General features: G+C 39.8%; 1 protein-coding gene and 1 long non-coding RNA gene across 2 annotated transcripts in view; one reads left to right on the top strand and one right to left on the bottom strand.

Moving 5' to 3' along the window:
- ST6GALNAC5 (ST6 N-acetylgalactosaminide alpha-2,6-sialyltransferase 5) overlaps positions 1-27,885 on the bottom strand; it is a 169,337-nt gene that overhangs the window by 57,329 nt on the left and 84,123 nt on the right. The window lies entirely within an intron of this gene.
- On the top strand, positions 265-10,302 carry LOC309842449. The gene is made up of 3 exons (XR_014299652.1): positions 265-426; positions 2,466-2,543; positions 9,820-10,302. It is a non-coding gene; the product is annotated as an uncharacterized lncRNA (long non-coding RNA).

Raw genomic sequence — 27,885 nt, 5'->3', positions numbered from 1 at the left:
CACTGCTCTAATGGCAAGAGGATGTTTTTGGATAACTCAGTGTTTGTCAGACTATTGAATCAAGCAAGTAAGTTGTGGTGGAATGTTAATAGTAATGGTCTCAGCTCTTTCTCTGCCTTGCCAGATCCATACGCTTTGGTAGTGTCCTCCATACTGCCTTTGGGTGTGGCTAGGTGAAGAGCTTTGGCCAGTGGGACAGGGAAAGTCATGCAAGAAAACACTTGAAAAGTGCTTGTGCATTGGAGCTGGGAACCTTGCCACCAAGTGAACAAGCCTGGACTCGTCTGCTGAGAGATCCTAGGCCCAGTCACCTCACTGCTCCCACCAAACAGCTGAGCAACCACTACAAGGCTAACCGGGACCAGGTGACACCCAGACGACCAGCCATATGACCATGAAAGCTTGAGCTAAACTGAGAGAGGTCAGGTAAGTCCTTCCCAGCTCAGAAGAACCACCCAGCTGAGTTGCGAGCTGAATGCATGAATATTATTTTAAGTTATGAATTTGGGGGGTGATTTGTTTTTCAGCAATATGTCACTGAAAAACTAAGTGTTTCCCAAATTACCGATCACAGGATCCCCCTGGAGTGTTGGTTAAAAACCGTACATTCCTGGGTGCCTGTGTGGCTCTGCTGGTTGGGTGACTGACTTCCTTTGACTCAGGTCATGATCCTGGAGTCCTGTGATTGAGTCCCGCATCAGACTCCCAGCTCCATGGGGAGTCTGCTTCTCCCTCTAACCTTCTTCCCTCTCATGCTCTCTCTCACTCAAATAAATAAAAATCTAAAAAACAAACAAATAAACAAGAAAATCTGTACATTCCTACATTGTGGTGGTTCCTCAAAAAAATTAAACATAGAACTAACATATAACCCAGCAATTCCATGGCCAGATATATACCAAAAGAACAGAAAGCAGAGACATGAACAGATATCTGTTGACCCATATTCCAATGTCAGTGGCATTATTCTTTTTTTAAAATTTAATTTTATTTTTTCAGTGTTCCAAGATTCACTGATTATGCACCACACCCAGTGCTCCATGCAATACGTGTCCTCCTTAATACCTACCAGCAGGCTCACCCAAAACCCCACCCTTCTCCCCTCCAAAACCCTCAGTTTTTTTCTCAGAGTCCAGTCTCTCATGGTTTGTCTCCCACTGCGATTTCCCCTTTCCCCCGATTCACTTCTCTTCTCCTTCACCCAATGTCCTCCACATTATTCCTCATGCTCCACAAATAAGCAAAACCATTTGATAACTGACTCTCTCTGCTTGACTTATTTCACTCAGCATAATCTCTTCCAGTCCCGTCCATGTTGATACAAAGTTTGGGTATTCATCCTTTCTGATGGAGGCATAATATCCCATTTTATATATGGATCACATCTTCTTTATCCATTCGTCCATTGAAGGGCATCTTGGTTCTTTCCACAGTTTGGCAACTATGGCCATTGGGCAGCATTATTCTTAATAGCCAAAAGGTGGAAACATCCAAACGTCTATTGATAGATGAACAGATAAGCAAAGTGATCTGTACATACAATGGATTATATTCAGAGGAAGGAAATTCTGTTGTGCTAAAACATGAATGAGCCTTGAGAACATGCTATGTGGAATAATCCAGATACAAAAGAACAAATACTGTATGATAATATGAATTCACTCATATTAGGTACCTGGGATAGTCAAATTCATAGAGATAGAAAGTAGGGTTGGGGAAAGGAGAAATGGGGAACTATGGTCTAATAGGTCCAGAGTTCCAATTTGGGATGATGATGGAGTTCTGGATAGGGATAGTAGTGTTGGTTGCACAACAATGTGAATGTACTTAATGCCACTGAATGCTACACTAAAAAATGGTTAAAATGGTAAATTTTATGTTACGTAAATCTTACCAAAATAAAGGGAGAAAAACCCTATGTATTCCTGAAGCCCACCTTGCACCTACCAGGCACCATATCCCTGGGGAAGGAATAATAGGTTTGTGCGAGATCACCCCATTTTCCAAATTGTTTTAGTGTGTAATTCAAAACAGCATACTCACACTAGATCAGAATTAAAATTTAAGTCTCTTCCTCTTTATGAACCAGGGCAATATCTGAAAAAAAGTCACAAAGCACTGGGTTTGTTTGAAGGATTAAGTTCAGTATCTAAATCCCCCATCATTACGGAAAAACACCAGATTTCAGATAAAACATACTACAAGGGAAATCTCTTCCAATTCTGGAGCCTAAGGCTGGCCAAGCTGCTTTCTTCCATTTGTTTAGGCATCAAGGGGAAATACCACATCAACTCCAAAAGGTAATTCTAACCTTTTTCTTTTCCTACAATATTGAAACAAAAATAAATTGACTCAGTCTGAAAAGAGCCAGCTGTGTGAGTTTACTTCCCTTCCATAGTCAGTAGATCTAAATAATAATGAAAAAATGTTGCATGGAAATGATTCTAAAATAATTTCCATTCCAGGTATGAACACAGCACTACTCTTTTAGAAGAGGCTGACTGTTATTTACGCAAGATAGAACTTTCGAATAGTATCCTCAGGTAGGTAATTCACAAGACAGAAACCGTTCCATATTCTGCAGTGTATAATTACAAAAGAGAGTTTCATCTTCAAACATTTCACACATATTAGTCACAGAACTTTTAATGCCTCTGGATTTTTGATGGATTACTCAATGATGGCTCAAAGTCTCTGGAGAATTTTTAAAACTCTAAACTTTAAAAATTTAAGTTCTCATCATGAGGGGAAAAAAAAAAAAAGCCCAGTAGGCAAGTGGTATCGGTATGTAAAGGAAGCTGGATTTTCTTTTCTTGTGAATAATGCCCTTCAGTCTGCTCAGCACAGGGTATAATTCATCTCCTTGCCCATAGTCCTTGCAGACCGTCATTGGATCGGAAATAAAAATACACTTTGTCCAATTACACCATGTAATTGTCCTCAACTTTTTTTCCCCCTTTAAAATGTCATTTAGAGAATGTCTCTATACTGGGTACAATCCAAAATTGTCCGTTTCAAATGTAACCTATATTACCGCTATCTGGTTTTATATCTTTTGTGCAAAATGAAAGAAAAGATTGAATCTTGACATGATATTCATTCTAGTATTCGGTGAGTGGTAATTTAGTTGCCTGGATCCTGTTTAAGAGGGATTAACTAACAAAAATCCTGACAAAGTTTCAATCCATACGGCAGGGGTTTCTATGACCTGGCACTGCTTGGCTGGGAACTTTGTACAGATTTTCAGGTTGAGGTGCCTGGGTGGCTCATGGGTTAAGCCTCTGCTTTCGGCAGAGGTCATGATCTCAGGGTCCTGGGATCAAGCCTCACATCGGGCTCTCTGCTCAGCAGGGAGCCTGCTTCCCCCCGACCCCACCTCTGCCTGCTTCTCTGCCTAATTGTGATCTCTCTCTCTGTCAAATAAATAAATAAAATCTCAAAAAAAAAAAAAATCTTCAGGTCATTTGGAGCCAAAGCTGGCCTCATCTGTTGCCACCATGGTCCATGCTTCTTACAAAACCACTCCCTCTAGACCTCTTGCAACTTTGACAAGTGCCTTCTGCCTCTGTACCATCGTTTTTAATCATCTCTCCCTGAGTATTCTTCTCCCCTATTTTGAAGCCAAGAATCACTGCCTCCAGAAACCATACACACTGTGTGCCCCTTCCATGGGAAAACAAATCCTTTATCCCTTAATTTCCCGAATTTCTATTCACTTACAGGGTTGTTTTTCTCTTTTTGTTTCAAAAAGTCATCTATTGTGAGACAAACAAGACAATGGGTTTATTTTGTAAATTGTAATTTGGTGGAACACCACCTGTCCCTGCGCTGCTTCACCCAGAACCCTCCCTCTGCGAGTGTGACAGCCAAGCAACCCTCTATCTTCTCCAGGGGCTCATGTGACATTCCTGAAACAGACCCTTCTGGGAACTCTTCTTGTTAGAATATAACACATCCTGGTACAAATCCTGGACGATTACTCTCCTAGACTCAGGTGCCATTGTCTTCCCCATCACCTCTGAGATCTCACCAGCTCGAATGTGGTAATACGATTTCCACCTCACACCTCTGCAGGTTCTTTTCTCACTTGGAATTCTAAGGAACGCTAACACTGGAGTAAGGTGGAAAGACAAAATGCACTGGCTGCCAATATTTTCCGACACAACTAACTCCCTGACGATCCCATCCTGGCTCTCATGGTACCTGCTGAAGAAGTTCCACAGTCATTTCATAAATGTAAGCCTTCTGGCCTCAGCTCTGCAAATAAGTACTACCATGAGGATGCCGAACATATGTGCAGAATGGTTAAAATCTTGTTTCAAACCCGAAGCCATAGTTGTTAATGCAAGCCACCAAATCTTGCTTTTCCTCCCATTTCACCTGCACATTATTGTATCTGTGGGCAGGGTAGGATTTCAACCACACAACGAAATTCAACAACGTAACTTGAAAATGTACATGTTCAAAAAACTAGGCTGGTGTGAGATGGTGAGTATTTTCGAGGGCAAGGACAATATCTCATTCACGGGTGCCACCTGAAACTTTGTGCACTCTAGGGTGGCCCGGCTCAGCCTTAGGAGAGGTTCAGAGCCTGGTTCTGCCATGAATCAGCTGGGCAACTTCGTGCAAACTGCTTAGCCTCACTGATTTCCAAATCTCGTCTGTAAATGCGGAAGGGGTAATCCTGCTTGTCATCTTGTAATAAGGACATGTTTGTGAAAGCTCTTTGGGAAGGATAAAAGTGCTTGCACCACTGCAGCATCATCAAGCCACATTTGCTAAGAGGAGAACTTTTAAAGACAGTGAAATCTACTGATCTCTCACTTGTATTTATCCATTCATTTAATATATGCATATTCTGCTCTTCCTGGGCTCTGGCCTAGTTGCTGAGATGAAACAAGGCATGGTCCCCTGCCTCATGGGACAAGCTCATAGATGATACAGAAATATGTTTAGTAAACACAAATATAAACGTCAAATAGTGGCATGCTCTGCATACAGGGCTTTACAAAAGAGAAGGGGAGAACAGAGGAGAAACCGTAACTTGAAAGGCACAGGTGCCTTGGCTGTTGATAAGAATGGAGCCCATGGGTGCCTGGGTGGCTCAGTGGGTTAAAGCCTCTGCCTTCGGCTCAGGTCATGATCTCAGGGTCTTGGGATCTCAGGGCCCCGTATCGGGCTCTCTGCTCAGCAGGGAGCCTGCTTCCCTCTCTCTCTCTCTGCCTGCCTCTCTGCCTATTTGTGATCTCTGTCAAATAAATAAATAAAATCTTGAAAAAAAAAAGAAAGAAAGAAAAAGAATGGAGCCCATGTAAGTGTGAGGTAGGTTCTATGAATCTGCTCTTTCCCTGTTCTGTCCCAGTTACCCTGCCTCTCAGTGCCATGTTGAAGGGGATTTAAAGATACAGAAGTTCATTAAGAGGCCCAAATGCAAGCTGACTAATCTGGTGATCAGTCAAAGAGGCACTGATCCGTACCAGTGGTGGGGGATTTACCAATTGGTGGGTTAATTCTGACCACAAGAGATTTTCTCCTTAAAGTTGAATTTAGAATCAATTTCCGTTTTGAGGTACACTAAAAGGTTTGGGGGCTGTGCTGGGATAGACAGGAAATGAATCTTCGTAGGCTTCTACTCTGGGCAAAAGCCCACAGTTCTACAGGGACCCAGCCCACCTTTCTAATAATCCTTTCTGGAGCTTGAGCCCAAAGTCTAGCAAAAAATGAAACAGGACTTTCCTGCCTTTGGCTGGTTATTGTCCCGTGTATGTTTTTCTCTTGACATTGTAAGACATGACTGGTATAGCCAGCCTGGGACAGCATGGGGACTCTTCCCAATTCTCTCCCATTGGTAGCCTATAAATAGCACCTCTGAGTCATTCCAGTTCCTCAAATTTCATGTACATATTACCAAAAATAGAGGTTCTAGGTGTGGGCTCATGGTTTTTAATATCTGTCATCTTCATTCTTTTTCTCTTTCATTGAAATGAAATTTAAGAAAAGGTGTACAGCTCATTTGACAGGAGGCCACAACACAAACAGCTCTGGGAAACTTTGGAAAATCTGTTCCCTACTGCGGGCCATGCCATTCTGAATTTAGTTGTGAAGGTTTTAGTTACAGAAAAATTTTCACCTTACTGAGTAAAACAAAGTCATTTTGTAAAGACAGCCAATGACCAAATTAATTCTTTTATGGAGCTGTCTGATTTGATTAAGTTGTTGTACCATATTTAAAACTCATTAACAGCAGCTATCAAGCTATTTTGTAAGTGATTTTTTTCTAATGTCTTCACGTTTACTGTCCCGGAAGCCTTTTGGTGTCAATCAAAGTAGATGACAATGCTAAATCACTAGCTTCATGACATAATTCAACAGTGGGTGAATTCAGCTGTCTCTATGAAATATGACCTTGCCAAGGTGGCTGATGTGCCTGTTGCCTTCTCTGATAAGAAAATATATTTATGAAAAATAAAAAAGAAAATATATTTATAACGACATTGTGGTTGCATGTGTATTTCAAGGTGTATGTTATTTTATGACACATTAAAACCCTTAAGGGTCACATTATGACCCTTAAAAGAAATTTCTTCCAATTAGATGAAAAGAGGAAATCTTTTAAAAAAGAAATTCTTTTACTCTTTCTCTTTTCAACCAAAGTTTCCTCAAATAGATGATATGTCAGGAAACTCTAGAGAAGAGAAATTCACAATTAAAAACAGAAGGAATATGGCTTTACTGAGAGAGTTTAATGAAAGAAAGAGGAGAGAGTTGGATAAATCTGCACAAAGGAGGTGAATAATGAGCATTTTCTAGAGCTAAAAGCTAAACATAATACAGTAGAGAATTAATCGCTCAGATACATGGCATAGAGCCTGGCAAAGTCAGGCTTGGCAAATTTCTCTAACCGTAACAATTTCCTTAAACATAAATCTCAGAGATTTGCCATTGTAGGCTAAGTCATTATTTCTAGTAATACAAGAAAAGTATAAACAGGAATTAAACTTCCATATGATCAAAGGATACTGTAACAATAGTCCATATTTCTCACAAAATTCATTAGAGAAAGCTTCAGTGAAACATAACATTGAGACATAAGAGATAGTATTAGGACTGCTCAATCAATTAGGTTAATAGAGTGTTCATTTATTTAATAAACTTTGATGGAGCTCTTGCTATCTTCCAAGTTTTGTTTTCAGGGGAGGAATGACAAAGAAAAACTACAATACAGTCCAGGCCTTTGATGCTCATAAAGTAGCTGAATAAACAGAAATTTAAAGATGTTATTTACTGTGAAGCTCAGAGATAGAGCGCCACAAAGTCACAGAGGTAGGAGTAAGCAATACCAGAGAGTTCTTGAAGGTGTCATGGTGGAGGTGATATTTGAGGCAATTCTTAAAGTAGGAGTTGGAACTCCTCGGGGAGAGAAAAATGTGCATGGGACCCAGAAAACATTTTAAGGAACTGTGAAAGGTTGAGGAGTCCAAGTTGTAAGGCAGTGGGTTGGGGAGAGAGATGAGGCTGGAAAGGTAAGTTGATTTCCATGCTAAGGACTTGGGTCTTTATTCTAGAGATAAGACGACGTGAACTAGAAGGTAGCTTACATGCCAGTGAGTAACCAAAGAGGACGTGCCTTGTCTATAAAGACCATGAATTCAAATGTAAGGTATGTTGTCAGGTGGGTGCGTGCACGCACACAGACTCACACACACAAAGGAACCATTTGTGTGCCCAGCAAACAAGGAAGAGATAGCTATTTATTTTATTATTTAAAAAGGAGGATAGTGGGACTAGAATTACATTTCAGGAAGGTAATTGGTTGCTGTGAAGAGAAAGTATTGGCAGGGGTACTACTGAGATGCAGGAAGAACATGGGAGGGCCTGTCAGTGAGCCAGGAGAAAGATGATGAGGCTCTGTGTCAGGATGGGAGCAGCAGGGACGGAAGTGGAGAGACTTATGACCACCCAGGTGTGGGGAATGGAGGAGAGGGTGTTGAGGACTAACTTTGGAATGTGCTTTTGGGAAACTGACTCCTACATAGGTTCTAGAAATTTCTGAGTTCTGCTTCATTCTAGCAAACACCAACGAAAAGTTTTGTAAATTTACCTATTTCCCTGCTACAAAAGAAATCCCTTCCATATATTTGTCTATTTTTGTGAGGAAACAAAAATTATGGCGACCACACCATGTTACTAAGTTTGAGAATGCAGACAGAAGCACGAGTGTGTGTTGAAGGAAGGCGTATTGGGAGGGCTCAAGATAATGAGTTAGGTTTTCAGTATATATATTAAAAATGTCTGTAAGGCATCCAAGTGAAACTGTCCCCTAGGTACCTAGATCTGTGGGCTTCAAGCTCCTGAGACAGCCGAGCTGGAGAACTAGTTTGGAGCCTCATTAGAGAAGATAAAGAAACTGACATCAAAGAACTGGAAAAGCCTGCCTAGGAGAAAGAGTAGACCCAGCAGATAAGTGGGCTGAGGTAGGAAATCGAGGGAGGGAAGAGGCAGACTGTTTATGGAGAATGCATAAGTGGTTGGAGGATTCAGGATAAAATGGTGATAAAAAGTTGATGATTTTCAGATAATGCTCAGTGGGCATGAGATTGAACATTTCTCTGCCTTAGCTTTTAAATCTAGAGATTTGTTCCTTTGCTCATAATTGCGTTGAACCCTAAAATTCATCTTTTAATTGACACCTGGCCTCAGACTTATATTTTCTTTAGAATAATCTTGTATTTGCTTTCTGCAAGTCAACAATCTTTGCAACATGTTGGCTACAGAATAAAGTCCATTTCAAATATTGTTTAATCATTTGGTGGATCTGTGGAGGACTGTTTGTCTTCTATCGGCCCCTCCAGACCCACCGTCCACTCTCCTCCCCTCTGCCGTGGGAGGCTGATCTTTATAGACGGATCGATGGGCTCTATTTGCCATCTGGCTTTAAATTGAGTTTGGCCAATGAGAGCAATGCAGGAGCTGGGAGAGTGAGAGGAGAGAGACTGGGATTCTTCCCCCCGCTTCCTTAAGTGGTCTGCCTCCCTCTACCAAAGACCACCGTTCCCTCGAGGAAGACCGCTCCAGATAATACCTTCTATGGTTCCCATAGCACTCCCACTCTTCAGGATACTGCACTATGCTTTGATGGCTTTCCCCAGACTCTAGTGGTCAGTTCACAGTCTGAGGGGGTTAAGTAATAATCCTTTCATTAAATCCTCAAACCTGAGTGGGCTCTCTGGTTCCTGCTGCTGGGAGAGATTGGTTCATAAACAATTTGTCGATTGTCAGTGACCCTTTCCTGGAGTAAATGGGGATCATGTGTGAGAAGGTTCGGTGGGAGAGGGTCAGGAAAGAATCTGGAAAGGCACAGGTTGCCTTCTTTTAGAGTCTGGCTGTCTGTATAGAGCCGGAAAGCCAGCCTCCTGGTTATTCCTCTGGGCACTTCTATGCAACCATTCTGAAAGAAGCAACAAGGACGGCAGAAGTCTGAATAGGTCCACATTTCACCCTGACAGATCTGATAGATTGGAGGATGAAACCTCAGGTGTCTGGGTGTTCAGGTAACTGTTGTTTGAGTTTATGCTCCACACCATCCATTCTGTGGTAGAGAAGTCTCATAAATCAGGTTGCCATACGATGAGCAATGGCTGCCGTTGCAAAGAAGATGTTCTAAAAGTATTTCTGGCTACTGCCCAAGAAACTCAGGTGGTAGGAGAAAGAATCTTCAAAAATATAAAAGAATATCTTTTGGGTGAAAGCTGGGGATGGAGTAGGAAGTCAGCATATACCCATGGCTGTGTCATGTCGCCTTATATCTTCTTTCTCCAGAAACCACCTCAAAACAAATGAAAAATGGAAAGGCAAGACAAAAACAGCATTTTGAATAAAACTTCAAGAGCGATTCAAATATTTTAAGTATTTTCTAAAGGAACGAGTCGTCTCACGAGGAAGTGGAGAGAGGCTGAAGAGAGATCTTAACATCTCAGTGGTTGGAGCCCAGGGTTGACAGATCTCAGGAAATGCTACAAAAAATTCACTTCTTGAAAGTGAGGGATGTACCTTAAGAGGCAGAAATTGGAACTTATTCTGGAGAAAGTGTGCGTGGAAACCAGAGATCACTTTCTACCCCCAAGAGAACCAAAGTGAGTTCAATGAAAAGGAGAAAGCAAGGCCAAATGAAGACTTGGATGGGTAAGGCACGCATTCGGAAGCCCTCTATCGTGGTAGAAGCCCTGGGAGGAGGAGAATCTTGACACTGTGGAGCTGTGCTAGAAAGGAATGCCAACCGGACTCAGGAAAACGCTTAATGAATGCCTGGTCTAGGAGAAGGAAAATCATTCAATGATGCATAAAATAAAAAAATAAAACAATAAGAAAATGATCACATCGTCTATATATAGGTAATGAAAGACAAAAGGCAAGGAGCAAAATCTTTGAAAGGCACAAAATCTTTTGCACTTCTTTTTGCAATTTATTTCCATAGCGCAGATGAAAATTGTGAACAATGTTTTGCCATGAATTCGGAGGGGAGAAACCCTCCAAAATAAAGGGGTCCCCTGGATGAAAGACGATAGGTAACAATGTAGAAATGGCCAAATTCAAGGACTATAGGGTGAGAGAACTGGAGAAAAAAAGGTATAGACGGACAGAATTTAGGAAAAGTGCGGAAGGGGAAAACAGAATTTTTTTAAAAGATTTTGTTTATTCATTTGACAGAGCGAGAAAGACAGAGAAAGAGGACAAGCAGGGGGAGCGGCAGAAGGAGAGTGAGAAGCGGACTCCCCACTGAGCAGGGAGCTCACCGCGGGACTCCACTCCAGGGCCCTGGAATCATGACCTCAGCCAAAGGCAGTCACTTTATGGACTGAGCCACCCAGGCACCCTGGGTAAAAACTAGAATTTAGGAAATGACAGCAAAAAAGAGCCAGAGAGTGAACAGATTCTATGGAAAACACAGTACATTCACAGAAAATAGAAAAGAGATACTTAATGCCATGAAATAGAAATAAAGAAAGACCCAGAATGATAGATGAGACAGAGCCCAGTAAAAAGGTTACCAGGCTTAGAAGATAAACAAATCTTTTGTGCACACAGGTGAAAAATCAAGCCAGTTTAATTAGGAGGGAAAAAACCTCAAGCTAGCTTCATGATTTTCTACAAGGCAGCCAAATACCAGATACAATACCTACAAAGAGTCTCAGAAAAGGAAGTTTGAGGGAAGTACTTTATCTACTTGCAAACTCTCCATTAAGTACAAAGGCTACACGCCATAATTTTAAGATGCAAAAACTGGAGAAATATTATTTTTCTGATTCCTTTTTGTGGAAGTGAATAAAGGAGAAAATTCAGTCAATCAAGAAGTTTGGGGAAGAGACTGGAGGAACCTGAATATACTTAGCAATATCACTAAAATTAGAAGAGATGTGGGTTAGAGTGGCTGATATAGTATTGTAGAATTAAAAGATTGGGAACGAATGAGGGAAAGCCATCAGGAGGAAGAATAAATGTGTTTGTTGTCTTGTGCAAGAACTGGATGTCAAAGGATTTCATTTAAAGTTGACAAATCAGGGGCACCTGGGTGGCTTAGGGGGTTAAGCCTCTGCCTTCGGCTCAAGTCATGATCTCAGGGTCCTGGGATTGAGCCCTGCGGCAGGTTCTCTGCTCAGCGGGGAGCCTCCATCCCCCTCTCTCTCTGCCTGCCTCTCTGCATGTTTGCGATCTCTCTCTCTGTCAGATAAATAAATAAAATCTTAAAAAAAAAAAAAAGTTGACAACTCAAAGGACACTTGGGTGGCTCAGTTGATTCAGCAATTGCCTTCAGTTCAGGTCATGATCCCAGGGTCCTGGGATTGAGGCCTATGTGGGACTCGCAGGGAGCCTGCTTCTCCAACTTCTTCTGTGCCCACTCCCCCACTCATGCTGTCTCAAATAAATAAATAAATACAATCTTTAAAAAAAAATAAAGTTGACAAACCAAGAAATAAAAACCTAAACATACTTGACTATATGAAGGCAAATACCAAGAAAAATAATATTGACTAAAATCAATTTTGTGGAGGAGAGATGAGGGGAAGAAGAGGAGGAAATGCTCTAAGTGTTTAACTCTTCACAGTTGTAAGAATAGACAATCACTAAACAGAAGACAAAGAGGAATTCATAATTAAAGATAACTGTCGAAAAACCATAAACTTTCCAAGAAGAGCACACCAAATAGCTTCAGCAGGTAAATAAAATTAAGAAAATTGATCAGAGAGTGAACATTTTAACTAATTAATTTTTAAAGTTTTATTTATTTAAGTAATCTCTACACTCAATGTGGGGCTAGAACTCATGACCCTGAGATCAAGAGTCACATACTCTTCTGACTGAGCCAGCCAGGTGCCCCTGTAAATACTTTAAAAAAATTAACAAGACTGCATTATATAAAATAAAGTGATAGAATTAATACAAAATATATCTAACTTTGGCAAAATTACCTGCTAAATGAAAATGGATTTCAGATGTGTGTGCAGCACACAAGACATACATTTAAAATTAAGTGATTCAGAAAAGTAAAAAAGAAAGAAAAAGAAAAAGAAAGAGACAGAAGTCGATCAGGCAAATCCAGACTAAAAGAAAGAAGCAGGAGTCATGATCTTAGCAGAGCTTAATAGCACAGAATGTTTAGCTCAACATTTATATAGCACTTACCATATGCTAGGTAATTTTTTTTTAAATTTTGTTTACTTATTTGAGAGAGAGAGAGAGGGAGAGAAAGAGAGAAGGAGACTCCCCGTTGAGTAGGAAGCTGGATGCTGGGCTTGATCCCAGGACCCTGAGATCATGACCTGAGCTGAAGGCAGAGCTTAGCGACTGAGCCACCCAGCGCCCCAATTGTTTAAAGTGTTGTGCATTTATTAACATATGCAATCCTCCCTCCAAAAGCAATGAGATAGTTACCATCGTTATGTCCATGTTGTAGATGAAGAAACTGGGGCACAAAGCTAGTAAGTATGAAAGTCAGAATTTAAACCTAAGCCAATCTAGGATTTGTGATCTCAGGGACAATATTTCCTGTTTATCCAGGCAAAGATGCATTAAATGAGAAAAAAGAATACTGAGGGATATGATCCATGGTGCGGAATATAAGTTACAAACTGCACAGGCACCAAAAAAGGAGATGGGCAGAGTAAAACCTAACAGGGATATTTACAAAGAGAAATGAGCAGAAAAACTGTAGGAGAGGGGAATTCAGTTTTTAAGCAGCTATATGGAGAGAGAATTGGCATAACATACTTTTCGCCCACTGAAAGTGTGCGACTCAATAGCTTTTAGTATATTGACAGGAGCTGTGCATCCATCACCACAATCAATTCTAAAACATTTTCATGACCCCACAATGCAGCTCTGCTCCCATTAGCTATTACCACAGAGATCTACATATAATTTTTTCTTTTAAAAAATATTTTTTTCAGTAAAAATTGGATGTATTTAAGGTATACAACATGATTTGATGCACATATACACAGCGAAATTATTATCATCAAGCTAATTAGCAAATCATTTCACATCGTTACCTTTTTATGTTTGATGAGAGCACCTTAAACCTTACTCTCTTCTCATGTTTTCAGTATTGAATATAGTATTATTAACTACAGTCGTAGGATTGCATATTAGATCTTTACACTCACTCATCCTCTGTAACTACAACTTTGTACACTTTGACTGACATGCTCCCATTTTCCCTACTCTCACACCCTTGGGAACCATAATTCTACTCTCTGCTTCTGTGGGTCTGATTTTTTTTTTTTTTTTTTTTGATTCTACATCTAAATGATACCATGCAGTATTTGTCTTGTGTTTGGTTTATTTCACTTAGCACAATATCCTCCAGGTTCACCAATGTCTTTGCAAATGACAACACTTCCTTCTTTTTTTTTTTTTAAGGCTAAGTAATATCTCATTGTATATCTTGAAAAAAAAAACAAAAGCAAAAGAAAACATTTCACTTCTGAATCATGATGCAAAAATTGTGAATAATTATTACCAAGTAATTTAAAAACCTTTTCATTTTGCAATATACACAAATGGAAAAGCTGCATTAAATATAAAGGCAAAGCTCCAGAAATTATTATAAAACACATGCCTAAGCAAATACTACCTAGATCAAGAAATCAAACACCTCCAGCTCCTTAGAAACCTCACTAGTAACTGTGCCCAATCACCTTTCTCATTTAAAGGTAACCGTGATCCTAATTTTAATGATAACTGTTTTCTTTATGTGTTTATCACCTATGTATGCATTCCTAAACACTGTAGTTTGGTTTTGCCCCATTTTGAACTTCATATATATAAAGTCACGCAGTATAAATTCTTTCATGACTGGCTTTTTTGAGGAGTGAAGAACTCAAAGTTGTGTTTGTGGGATTTGCTTCCCTTAGTGCAAATGTTTGTGATGTTTTGATTTCCATTAAATAGTTTGTGTATGAAGTACCCCAAATTGTCTATTATTCTGTTAATGAACTTGAAGATTATTTCCAGTTTTTGAATGTTATAAATAATGCTGCTCTAAATATTCTTGCCCTGAAGAACTGAAAATCATTATGACCATGTAGAATTTATCCCAGGAATGCAAAGATGGTTCAATATTGGCAACTATATAGATGTCATTATCATTTTAATGGGTCAAAAGGGAAAATAATATGAAAATCTCCAGATACAAAAATATTTGAAAGAGCCACATCCATTCTTGATAAACACTCAATAAAACAGTAATTAGTGGTTAGCTGCATTTAATAGGAGATAATGTAGTTTCCTCTGTCCCAAACCCAAACCCAAACCCAAACCCAAACCCAAAGCCGGTGTCATAACCTTTTTTTTTTTTTTTTTGAGAGCGAGAGCGAGAGTGAGAGAATCAGCGTGATAGAGGCAGTGGGAGAGGAAGAGAGAGAATATTAAGCAGGATCCATGCCCAAGGACATGTGGGGCTCGATCTGAGTACCCTGAGACATGACTTGAGCCAAAATCAGGAGTCAGGCACTTAACCAACTGAGCCACCAAGGTGCCCTATCAGTGTCATTCTTAATAAAGAAACAGTATTTTCATAGGTACAGGATACCAAGTATTAACATTAACATTTAATGATTTTCCAGATTTACAATCTCATAAAATTATCATGAGAAAAAAAATGAGAGGTATAAAAACTGGAAAGGAGAAGGAATGATAAGATTTTATATCTAAAAACCTATACTAGCAATAAAAAATGTAGTAATGTATCAGCTTATAAAACTAACACATAGATATCAATAGCTTTCATACAAAACTCCATTTACAACAGCAACAAAAATAGTAAAACACCTATGAATAAATTTACCAAGAAAACTTGCAGGCTTTTATTAAGGGGGAAAAAAACCTCTAAAGCAGGCATAAAGAATATAAAGGAACAAATGACAAGGCATACTACATGTTTTGATATAAAGATTCAAAATCATAAAGGTGTCAATCTTTGTTAACTAATAATTTTAATTCAAATCTAATAAAAACACCAACATTATTTTTTTCTATGACCAGATAAGTTGATTTTCAATCTTATAAACTAGAATTTTCAGGAAAACAAGGAAGGATAACTAGTTTTAGTAGAAATTTAAATATTCAGTAAGTCTTTAGTAATTAAAGCTATTGCACAAGAATAAATGAATAAATCCCATCAGCACATAACACAGTGGGGAAGATTACTGGACAATCTCACTTGTGACCATAGTTGTAAAAATTCTGAATAAAATAGCAAACTGAATCCAGCAGCGTGCACACACACACACACACACACACACACACATACACATCATGATCAGATGGGATTTAATTCAGAAATACAAAGTTGGTTTAATATTTTAAAAATTAATATAATTTATTTATTAACAGTATAAGAGAAAAATCATTGACATGATCACTTCAGTAGATCAACATTCATCCATGTCCCAAACATTTAGCAAATGAGATATAAGAGAACTTCCTTCATCTGATAGATGCTATCTACAAAACCAAAACAACTTTCAACAAATTTCATACCTCATATGAGGTAACCTTGCTAAGCTCTTTTTGAAAGGAAAAATGAGAATAGCTGTTATTTTAATTTTTTTAATAGCTGTTGCTATTTTAATTTGACATTGTACCAGAGGTTTTTCTTTTCTTTTCTTTTTTTTTAAAGTAGGCTCCACACCCGATGTGGTGCTTGAACTCACAACTCTGAGATCAAGAATTATGTGCTCTATAGACTGAGCGAGCCAGGTATCCCCACACTGTACCAGAGGTCTTAAACAGTGCAATAAAGAAAGAATAAGAAATAAAAGTGACTTGGAAGGAAATAAAATTGTCTTTGTTTATAGATCATTTGGTTGTTTACATAGCAAATCCAAAAGAATTCAGAGATGGATTATTAAATGAAATGAACAAACTCCAGCTACACACAACTGATTCTCAAAGATAGCAGTGAGTGAAAGCCACTCACTGGAATGGTGACTGTATTATTCCATTTATATGATGTTATATAATGTTCAAGAAACTGACACACCTGAATTATACGTGACATACATATAGATGACTAAATTATGAGTAAGATTAAGGAAGCAATTATTATAAAAGTCAGTAAACTCAGTAAAGTTACCCTTGAGGGGGAGCTTCTGTGTCTAATGGGGGGGGTGCAGTTAGCAGTATGACATAAGGTTCAGGAGCGGCCATTCAGACTTCTGGGTTTTATTCTAAGAGCAATCAACTCACTGAACAGTTTTGAGCTAGAAAATACCATTGCCCTCATATTTTTGAAGAGGACAACTCTGAACAATTGTGGGTTGTAGAAGGACAGAATTGGAAGCAGGGAAACCAGTTGCGGTGGGGTACTGTTGTAGCTCAGGTGAGTGATGTCAGTGGCTCTGATTAGGGGACTGTATTAGTCTTCTATTGCTGCTGAAACAAATTACCATAAACATAGAGGCTTAAACAACACATTTTATTATTTTACCTTCTGTATGGCAGAAGTTCAATGCAGGGTTCATGGGCTATCATCAAGTTGTGGGCAGGGCTGTATTCATGCCTGGATGCTCTAAAAAGAATCCATTCCTCATCCTTTCCAGCTTCTAGAGACTACATCCATTCTTTGGCTCCTGGCTTCCAACTTCCACTTTCAAAAACAGCTCTGTGGCGTCTCTCTTATCATTCTTTCATAGTCACATCTCCTTTTGACTCTGACTTCAGCTGGAAAAGGTTCTTCCCTTTTAAGAATTCATAGGATTAAGTTGGGTTCACCTGGACAATGCAGAATCATCTCCCATCTCAAGGTCCACAGCCTTGATCACATCTGCAATGACCCCTTTGGTAAGGTAAGGTAAAGAATTCTAAAGTAATACATTCACAGGTTCTGGGAAGTAGGATATTTATTAGGACCTATTAGGACATCTTTGTTTTACTGGAACATCATTGTGGGTTTTTATTCTGCCTATCACAGAAGTAGATGGAGGGAAATGGAGAGAAAAGGACATACTCAAAGTAATCATCTGCCTTTGAGAGGCAGTCTTGATGACTCTGGTAACCTCTACTTACCTACTGAACTAGACTCCCAACCTACTCTCTGTATGATGATGACTTAAATCAGGCCATTCTTTAATTAAGACACCCCACTCTTCAGTTAAGACTTGTCCTGAATTTGTTGCTTATTGCCACCTTGCTTAGTCCCACTCATCAGCTCTTCTCAAGGTCAGAGACATTTCAACCAACTAAAGTCTTTGGTTACACACAATTCCATGGAGTTTTTATAGGCAGAATTGTACCTGTTCTAATAGAAACGGTTGTAAATGCACAGCAATCCAATTGGCCAGAGCACTCACTGTGTGATCTTAGCCTATTATCAATTAAGCATTGGATGCTTACGTTAAATTTGATTTATTTTCTAGCTGGGAAGAAAATGTAGGGCTATTTGAGCCTTTAGCCACATAAAGAGTACAGTGGGCAATATCTCTCTCCTATCACAGTCCTATTGTTCCCTTAAAGCTATTTCCTTCAAACTCCTTGGTAAACATTAAGGAATCACAAATCTCTCTTCACTTTCAAATCAGTGGAATCCACTAATGAGTAGAAACAGTCATATTTCTGTTTCTTTTAGACTAAAAAAAAGAAGCTGATTAAAATGCAAGATGAATATATAGTATTTTGCTTTAAAAGATCAAATTAACACCATCTCTGTGTTATACTCTTTATTTTTTATACTTTCTTAAAATAAATATGTGTGTGTGTATGTGTGTGTGTGTGAGAGAGAGAGAGGAGAATTCTTTCACAGATACAAGAATGTTTTACCCTAGCTATCAATTTCAATACTCAACACTCTCCTATGCCTTTAGATTCTGTAGTTGTTATTGCTAATAAAAAAAATACTTCATAAATTTGCCTTGAATTTCCCAGACCTCTACTCTAGGATCTGCATTGCATAAATAGGTCTGTGTTAAAATGAAAGCAGGCAACATTACCACACACAGCAATTGAGCTTCGGATCTATAATTACATCTCCTTCAAGTCCTCTTGACTTTCCACTGGAAGTCTCCAAACTTTCTGTGAGCTGCTTGACATTTGATCTGGGATCACCGGGCTGCCCATCCTAAGCTCTTCTCTTCACTCTATCTTTAAACTCCTTCCAGCAGTGATGTGACTAGAAATGAACACTGTGCTTTCAGACACAACCAGTAAGTAGCTCTGAATTTTTTATCTTGTTTTCTTCAACCTTCTTCCTCAATTTTCTCTCTTAGTTCTTCCATCTGTCTCTCAGGCTACATGTGTTCAGCTGTTTCAGACTCTCAGAGAGAACCAAATAATGACTTTTAAACAAATCAGCCTACTCTCTATCTGATTAAATGGTTGTTCACTATTTGTTTCATTTTGTACAGTTAGTTGCTTTCCATGGATTAACTAATTCATGCATCCAACAAAAATTTTACCCAGCACTTTCTGAGGACCAAATTTTGTTCTAAACACAGAGAGTCAATGGTTGGCAAGAATAAACTCTGTTCCTATACTTGCTGAGCTTTTGGTCTGGTGAATGAGGAGAACATTGTTAGTGAAATGACCCTGCAAAAATCTAAAATTATAACTACAAGAAAGGCCTTGAAAGTAAAAATTACTATGGGAATGTATGATGGGACATTCATGGAAGACTTCTCTGAAGAAGTGATATTTGACATGGGATCTGAAAGATACACAAATATTACTAAGGGAAGAGATAGTATAGGTACCTTGAAGGTAGGAACAGCCAGAGAGTGGGAACAACGTATGCAAATACCCTCTGGTGGCAAGAGACCTGGAATGTTGGGGAAACTAAAATGAGGCCAGAAAGCAAGGACTTTAGGATGGCAGATGATGCTGGAGAAGTAGGCATGGGGCAGACAATGGAGGACTGTAAAGGCTCTAAGAATTTTTCTTATCCCCAAACAAGGAAAACTACTGAAGGGCTTTTCCAAGGGAGTGTGACATCATTCAATTTTAGTGTCCCCCTGTTTTTATTTATTTATATCCTAGGGACATGTGTGTGTTATAAATAACAACCATAAACAGGATAACTCACAGAACTTCAAAAAGGTCTAAAGACCTTTTGAATTTGCAATACAATGCAGATTTTTTAAATAAAAGATTTTATTTATTTTATTTGACAGAAAGAGAGATCACAAGTAGGCAGAGAGGCAGGCAGAGAGAGTGGCAGAAGCAAGCTCCCCACTGAGCAGAAAGCCCGATGTGGGGCTCGATCCCAGGACTCTGAGATCAGGACCTGAGCCGAAGGCAGAGTCTTAACCCACTGAGCCACCGAGGTGCCCCCAATGCAGATATTAAAAAATAAATAAATAAATAAATAAAAAATTTGGGGCGCCTGGATGGCTCAGTGGATTAAGCCGCTGCCTTTGGCTCGGGTCATGATCTCAGTGTCCTGGGATCAAGCCCCACATCAGGCTCTCTGCTCAGCGGGGAGCCTGCTTCCCCTTCTCTCTCTGCCTGACTCTCTGACTACTTCTGATTTCTCTCTCTCTGTCAAATAAATAAATAAAATCTTAAAAAAAAATTATTTATTTGAGAGAGAGAGTGAGCGAGCATGGGGGAAGAATAGAGGGAAAAAGGGAGAGAGCCCTCAAGCAGACTCCACGCTGAGCACGTAGCCTGATGCAGGGCTCAATTTCATGACCTTGAGAGCACGACCCAAGCTGAAACCTAGAGTCAGACACTTAAGTGACTGAGCCACCCAGGTGCCCCACAATGCAGATTCTTAATTGAATTCATGATCTTGTCCCTTCAAAAGGGCTTTCAGGCAATGCCCAGGCAGCTACTTGCATAATCGTTGTATGGACACAACATGAGATAGATACATGGCCATAAAAGGGGGACATGGATAACCTTGCTTTCTCACCACTCCTTGAGCAGATCTTACATAGCCTGTTGCAGAGTTGACCTCTATGAGGCTGCACAGCACCCAGGAGCTTCTATACTCATTTTGACTCAGGTGTCTTTATTTTCTTATCAGTCTCTAAAGGAAGATGAACTGCTTTTGATGGAATACCACTTAGGATCTCAAGGGAGATGCAGGTTTTCAAAGGTGTCAGACTAGTCCCTTAGCACCCACTTTGTGCAGGACAACTTCTGAGTGCCCTGGGAGAGAAGACAAGTGCAGTTGCTTTTGAAAAGATGGACCTGAATAGAGAATTTGGGACATAGAGAGGGACGAAGAATGTGACCATCCATAAAACTATTCTGAGAAGTTTGATGAGCAGCCAGCTCTGAAGAGCGGTTCGTCCTCCAAAACTTGGCAGGAACGAGAGCCTCGAGTCCCAAGAGGCTGGCACTTGACTTTTCTAAGAAACTGACAATCACGCCCCTGTCCACTTGGTGCTTCAAAAAGCATCACCCACATTTGGGCAGGGCCCTAGTTTACAAGTTGTATCTCTAAGCATCTTCCATTTCTAAGCAAATTAGGCTAAGTTTCCTTTTGTTCTACAGTGCCCATAGGCCAGGAGAGAAGCAAAGGCAAGGACTACTTCCAGAAGAGTTAAAGAGTCCAATGTAAAAAAGAGAAAAATATAGATATAATTATGCCATCATGACAGCTTTAAAAAAATACAAAGTAGACAACTGTATTTACATTAAAATACCAAGAAAATAAGAATAAATATATGCAGGCTTTAAATTCCTACATTAACTAACTATGGATTTCTCTACACATGCCCTCCAACACCTATAGAGATCAACCTATAACCCCTGTCTACAGCATCAGTAAGAGACAGAGAGTGTTACAAATCTCAGCTTACACAGAGATAGGGAAAGAAAAATCTGGAGTCTGCAGAGCCAATGTGGCAATGTTGTTGGAGCTGAGTCAGCTGGAGAATGCTTGGGACAGAGGAGAGACCACATAGAGCACAGATAAAATCCTTCCCGGTAAGAAAATGTCACGCTCTGAGAGGATAAACGCTGATAAAGGACTATAGCCTGCCAGAACAAGGCCCCACTACTGGGGACACAAAAGGAGAGCCTACCAGTGCACAAGACCAGAGGTGGCAGCCTTGGAAAGGCACCTTCTTGGGAGACGGGAGGTGTCCTTGCAGCCTAGGTGGTGGAGTCAAAGAAGAAAGTGTTTGAGATCCAAGGGTCCATCAGAAAAGAAGGCACCCCTCATTCCCCCAACCAAAGGTGCAATCTATTTTAAAATTTATTTATTTGGGGGGGGAGATATTATGTGCATGCATGCACAAGTGGGGAGAGGGGCAGATGGAAAGAGAGGGAGAGAATCTTAAGCAGACTTCCCGCTGAGTGTGGAATCCAACATGGGGCTTGATCTCACTACCCTGAGATCACGACCTAAACCAAAAACAAGAATTCGAAGCTTGCCTGACTAAACCACCCAGGGTCCCCAAGATCTGTTTTAAATAAAGTGCACTTAACTATATCAACAGAACCCAGCCCTCTTGAACTAAGAAACCAAGTGAGCCTCCCCCAAACCTTACCACTGTATATATAGAATCACCTTCTATTACTGGTCCAGGAAAATAGGAGACAATTGAAAATCAGAACAGCAGACAACATCCCCCTGTTACTCTTGGATCTTGGAAAATGAGAATCAAATCTTTCAGTGGGTGAAAATTCTTCCCTGCAAAACTACAAAGTAGCAGAAAACTGTAGCACAACCCTCAAACTGAATTAAATGTCTGTAAAATCGCACTTACATATATTTTTTAAACACCTCTAATCAACAGTCAGTTAAATGTCATACTCCTGATTTCATCCTGGTCATGATCTCAGGGTCGTTAGATTGAGCCCCAGGTTGGCTTCTGCACTGGGCATGGAGCCCGATTAGGATTCTCTCTCTCCCTCTTCCCCTCCCCACCTCTCTCTCTTTCTCTCTAAAACAAAAACAAAAACAAACCCAAAACAAAACAAAACCAAACCCCCACACCTATAATCAGAAATTCAAAACTTCATGGGTGTCTGGGTGGCTCAGTGGGTTAAGCCTCTGCCTTCGGCTCAGGTCATGATCTCAGGGTCCTGGGATTGAGTTGTGCATCAGGCTCTCTGCTCAGCAAGGAGACTGCTTCCCACCCCCTCCCCTGCCTTTCTCTCTGCCTACTTGTGATCTCTGTCAAATAAATAAATAAAACCTTAAAAAAAAAAGAAATTCAAATGTTCATAACAGAAATAGAAATATTCATTCATTCATTCATTCATTCATGAGAGTGAGAGTAGGGGTAGAGGGTTGGGGAGGGCCAGAGGGGAAGGGAGAGAGAGATGCTTAAGCAGCCTCCATGCCCAGTATGGAGCCTGATGTGGGGCTTGATCTCACGACCCTGAGTTCATGACCTGAGCTGAAATCAAGAGTCTGACACTTAACTGAGAGACCCAAGCACCCCAAATTTTCAAAGATAATATGAAACAAGAATTAAGTGAACAGGGAATCATCGAGAACCCCAATACAATGGAGAGAAGTGGCTCTCGGCACTTTAGTCAAGCAATTGTATTTAGCATCAGCAGTGATGGAGCAAATGGAGATTCCGAGCCTTCTGGGAGTGATACAATAGGGACATACAATGTTGCCTATGTAGTCTTCTTTCCAAAAATATTTAGCCTGAGCCTAATCATGAAGAAATAATCAGACAAATCTAGAATATAGGACATTTTCAAAGGTAACTAATTTGGACTTTTCAAAAATATTAGTGATAGAAAAAAAGGGGTGTGTTTTTTTCCTGTAGAAGGAGACTAAAGAGACATAATAAATAAATGCAATGTTGGGTCCTTTATTCAATCCAGATTTAGAAAAAAAAAAAAGACAGGGACGCCTGGGTGACTCAGTCAGTTAAGTGGCTGCCTTCGGCTCAGGTCATGATCCTAGGGTCCTGAGATACTGAATCCTGCATTGGGCTCTCTGCTCAGCAGGGAGCCTGCTTCTCCCCTGCCTGCTCTGCCTGCTGTTCCCCCTGCTTGTGCTCTCTCTCTATGTTAAATAAATAAATAAAATCTTAAAAAAAAAGACATTAGATACAAAGAATATTTTTGAAATAACAGGACATTTAAATATTGTCTGTATCTCAGACAAATTATGGTAGCAGATGTTGAATTTATTACGTTGTTCCTAACAATATTGTGATATACAGGACAATGTCTTTTTGTCTTCTCAGATACCAGCTGGCTGAAGTATTCAGGGGTGAAATGACCTGTCTAGTGCTAAGTTTCAAATGGACCAAAAAAATCTGTGTGTAGGGATGTAGGATGCACGCATGCATACATGGATAGAATTAAAGATAAATGCTTAAAAATGTTAATAATTAATGAATGTATATGTACTAGGTTAAATAGCTCTCCAAAATTCATGTCTATCCAGAAGCCAAGAGTGTGACCTTATTTGGAAATAGGGTCTTTGCAGGTATCATCAGCTAAATTAAAATGAAGCCATATTGGACTAAGATGGGCCCCTAATCCTATAAAACTGGTGTCCCTATCAAAAGGAGAAATTTGGATACAGACATGCATACAGGGCTGATACCATGTGGACCTTAAATCCAATATGATCGCTGACCTTGTAAGAGGAGGAGAAGGAGACACAGAGACACCCACAAGAAGAAGGCTGTGACAATGGAGACAGAGAGATACAAACCAAGGAATCCCAAGGACTCCAAACAATCACCAGAAGGTAGGAAGAGACAACAAAGAATCTTCCCTGGGGCCTTCAGAGGGAGCAGAGCTCCTCTGACCCCATGATTTCAGAGTCCTAGCCTCCAGTACTATGAAAGAATACATTTTTGTTGCATAAGTCATTCAACTTGTAGTAATTGTTATGGCAGTCCTGGGAAACTACATAGGTCAAGGTAAATGCGCAAATTGTTTAACGAGGGGCTCCTGGTTGGCTTACTGAGTAGAGTATGCAACTCTTAATCTTGGGGTAGTAAATTTGAGTCCCACATTAGGTGTAGAGATTAGTTAAAAAAAAAATCTTTAAAAAAATTGTTTAATGAAAATACTTACAGTTTTCCCACAAGTTTGAAATATTTCAAAATCTTAGGTTGGGAAAAAATAAAAACAAACTTTAAAAATTATATGCACAGAAAAAAAATCAAAGAAATAGCTATCTTCCTAAGAGTTATAAGGGGTTGCTGGCTCCCATGACCCCAGAAACCTTTCCCACCTCCATGTTAACAGGTGCAGGTAAGCACTGCTCCCCTCCCCAAACATATGCTAATTCTGCACTTGACTTTAATTGTTAGTTGGAATGGCCAGAGGTTCGGAACTGGGGAGGGAGTCAGGAGTTACATTCTACATGACGGAAGTGCACTTGGCCTTCAATAGAAATGAGTGAAAAGAAGGTTCAAAGAAGATAAAGATACAAAACAAAATCTCCATTCACAGGAGTGATAGACAGTATCACGTAACAGGGGAAAATATGAACAAAGTCAATAGTGGGCTTAGCTCGAGACAAAGAAACCAAGAAGGGAATGTGTTGGGGAGGAGGGAATAAGTCCGCTATCTATAATCCGAGAAAGTCAGTTAGCTCGTGGACTTGCAACTGGTCTTCTTGAGTCAGAATTTGGGTTATGCAACTGACTGCCTTTGCGTCTCTAGAAAAACGGGGGTTGTAGTAGATTTCTTACAGGGTTTTTGTAAGCAAGGAATCTGCAAAATGCTTCGACTCATTCCTGCGCCACGGCATTGCCCGTGTCTAAGTGGTACCTGTTTCCTGAATCAGGGCCCACATTAGGCACATTGCTTCCCCCATTAGTCTCAGGCTGTGGTAGACACTGTGGCAGTGACTTTGACAGAGTTCAACTCTGAAATTTTGGAATTATCATGGCCGGTATTTCAAGGTCTGGGGGAAGACTTCCCCTAACAGTAGAATCACTGATAATTTTTCTTTTGTCCTTTGTAGTTTTTGTTATTTTCCAAACTTTCTACATTAACGCTGGGCTAATTTGTCAATCAGAAAACATTAAAGAATGGAAACAAAAAATAACTATGTCCTTCTTAATTTTCCATCTTCCCACTGGAAAATGGAGGTAACAGACCTCATAGTAGAGTGGAAAGATGAATCCTTTTGTCCCAAAGGATAAGAGCACCAGCCAAGAAGCAGAAGCCCTCGGATGTCTCCACAGCCCCTACCCAGGCAGCTACTGAGGGGGCTGGCTGCTCAGGGAGACAGGGGAAGCTTTGTGGAAAACCAGGTAAACAAAAAAAACAGAAAAGACTCCAATTCTGATGAAAGCGCACAAATGCAAGCAGGAAAGCCGAAGCACGCCAACCAGTATGCATGTTTACTTACTGTGGATTTATGGACTTCATTACAAAAACCCATTGATTAGCAATAATGTATTTCTGAACAAAATCCAATGTGTGTAAGAGTTGAAAATAAATTTGGTAAACACTTCAGCAGTCATTTCTTTGTCCCAGGTTTCCAGATTCTAGCTCCTTAGTACTTTTTCATAATTTGGTCCATTTTTGAAAGGACACAGTGACTAGGGAGTATGCTAGAAAAATATTATTAAAAATATAAATACATGGGAGCGCCTGGGTGGCTCAGAGGCTAAAGCCTCTGCCTTCAGCTCGGGTCATGATCCCAGGGTCCTGGGTGGGATCGAGCTCCACATCGGGCTTTCTGCTCAGCAGGGAGCCTGCTTCCCCCTCTCTTTCAGCCTGCCTCTCTGCCCGCTTGTGATCTCTGTCAAATAAATAAATAAAATCTTAAAAAAAAAATAAGTATATATAGCATCGGACCTAATGACTACCATATTGACTGAATTTATCTGTGTCTTTAAGGTAAACGAATGAAACAAATCCTTTCTCTTAACACATAACACTGATTCTTAAAGTAGGAGCGAACCCTTTAAGAACCTCTAATTCAGCTTTATATGCAAAGTAAGCATTACAATACTCAGGAAAAAAGGACAGTTGTTAGGCCTTCAGATGAGGTCTCCAAAAGTCTGCTGTGCCACTCTGAAACTTACCCAAATCTATAACAAAAAAATAGCTAACACTTAGCTATTTCCTAGTTCCTTAGCTAGTTCCTGTTGCTGGAACTGTGTTGGGGTGTTTGTTGTTGTTGTTGATTGTTTGAATCACAGCACTTGCTTTTATTTATTTATTTATTTATTTATTTATTTATTTATTTTTCTTTAGGACACTTAATACAATTGTAATACCATTTTATTTACTAGTGTGGTCATTTTCCATTGTCCAACTTCCCATTGGACCGTAAGTTCTTTGAGGGCAAAAACCATAATGACTTTGCTCACTGCTATATCTTTAGTCCCTTCTACATAGCCTAGAGCTCATCAAGTATTCAATAAATTAACGAACGCAGTTTTTGATTCTTCTTTCTATTTTAACACTATGGGAGAATAAAGGTGAACAAGGTGTTTCCTCAAGGCTAGGAAATGTCAGAGCCAAGACTCAGACCCAGCTTTGTTTGACCACAGAAGCCACGATTGTCTTACCAAGTTTCCGGGCTATGAAATTAGTATGAAGGAAACCCATTAATTAAGCAATTTTAAATTAATAGTACGAATTACATTCAATTCCTGCTCCCTCTCCCCAAAGCTAATAAAGTGTGAGTTTCAAGCCTGAGTTTTAATTTTCTGCAAGATGGTACTAATGCCACCACTGGGCCTTGACACTTTTATAATGTCTTATGGTATATGTTGCAGTGTTTGCACATGCTCACCATCCCTAATCATCTCTATGACCGCATCTCACCCTCCTTCCCCAAATCAAAACCATGCACCACAATTTAAATCAATAGTGTGCTGAAGCCCGAACACATGGTCAAATTGTCAGGGAGTTTGTGAGCTGGATGTCAAATCACAGACATCATTACAAATAAACTTACAAGAGGATAAATTGTATGTAGAACAAAGGAAATTTCAATGGAGAAAGGATAATCTTTTAAGCAAATGCTGCTGGAACACTTGGGCACCCATGGGCAAAAAAAAGTAGAACCTTGACTTGCAGCCTCACACCATATAAAATTAATTCAAAATGGATCATGGATTTAAATATAAGATGTAAAGCTTTAAAACTTTTCTATGAGAACATAGGAGGAAATCTTCAGAATCTCAACCTATGTGAGTTCTCAGACACGATACTAAAGGCATGATCTATAAAAGAAAATATTGATAAACTGGGTTTCATCAAAATTTGATATTTTTGTGCTGTAAAAGAACCTTTTAAGAGAATGAAAAGACAAGTTACAGACTGGGAGGAAAAACTTGCAAACCATGTATCTGACAAAGTTCTTTTAGGTAGACCATGTATCATATAAGGGCTATTATGCCTCTCTTCCTTACTCTGCACTCAGTGATATCTCATTGGTAGCTGGAAACCAGCCATGTGGGAGGATTTATATCACAGAAATAAGCAAAC

The sequence above is a fragment of the Mustela nivalis genome (genome assembly GCF_964662115.1).
Source record: "Mustela nivalis genome assembly, chromosome: 10".
In the NCBI taxonomy this organism is placed as follows: domain Eukaryota; kingdom Metazoa; phylum Chordata; class Mammalia; order Carnivora; family Mustelidae; genus Mustela; species Mustela nivalis.
Note: the sequence above shows the minus strand (reverse complement) of the source record. Positions and strands in the feature narration are given on the sequence as shown.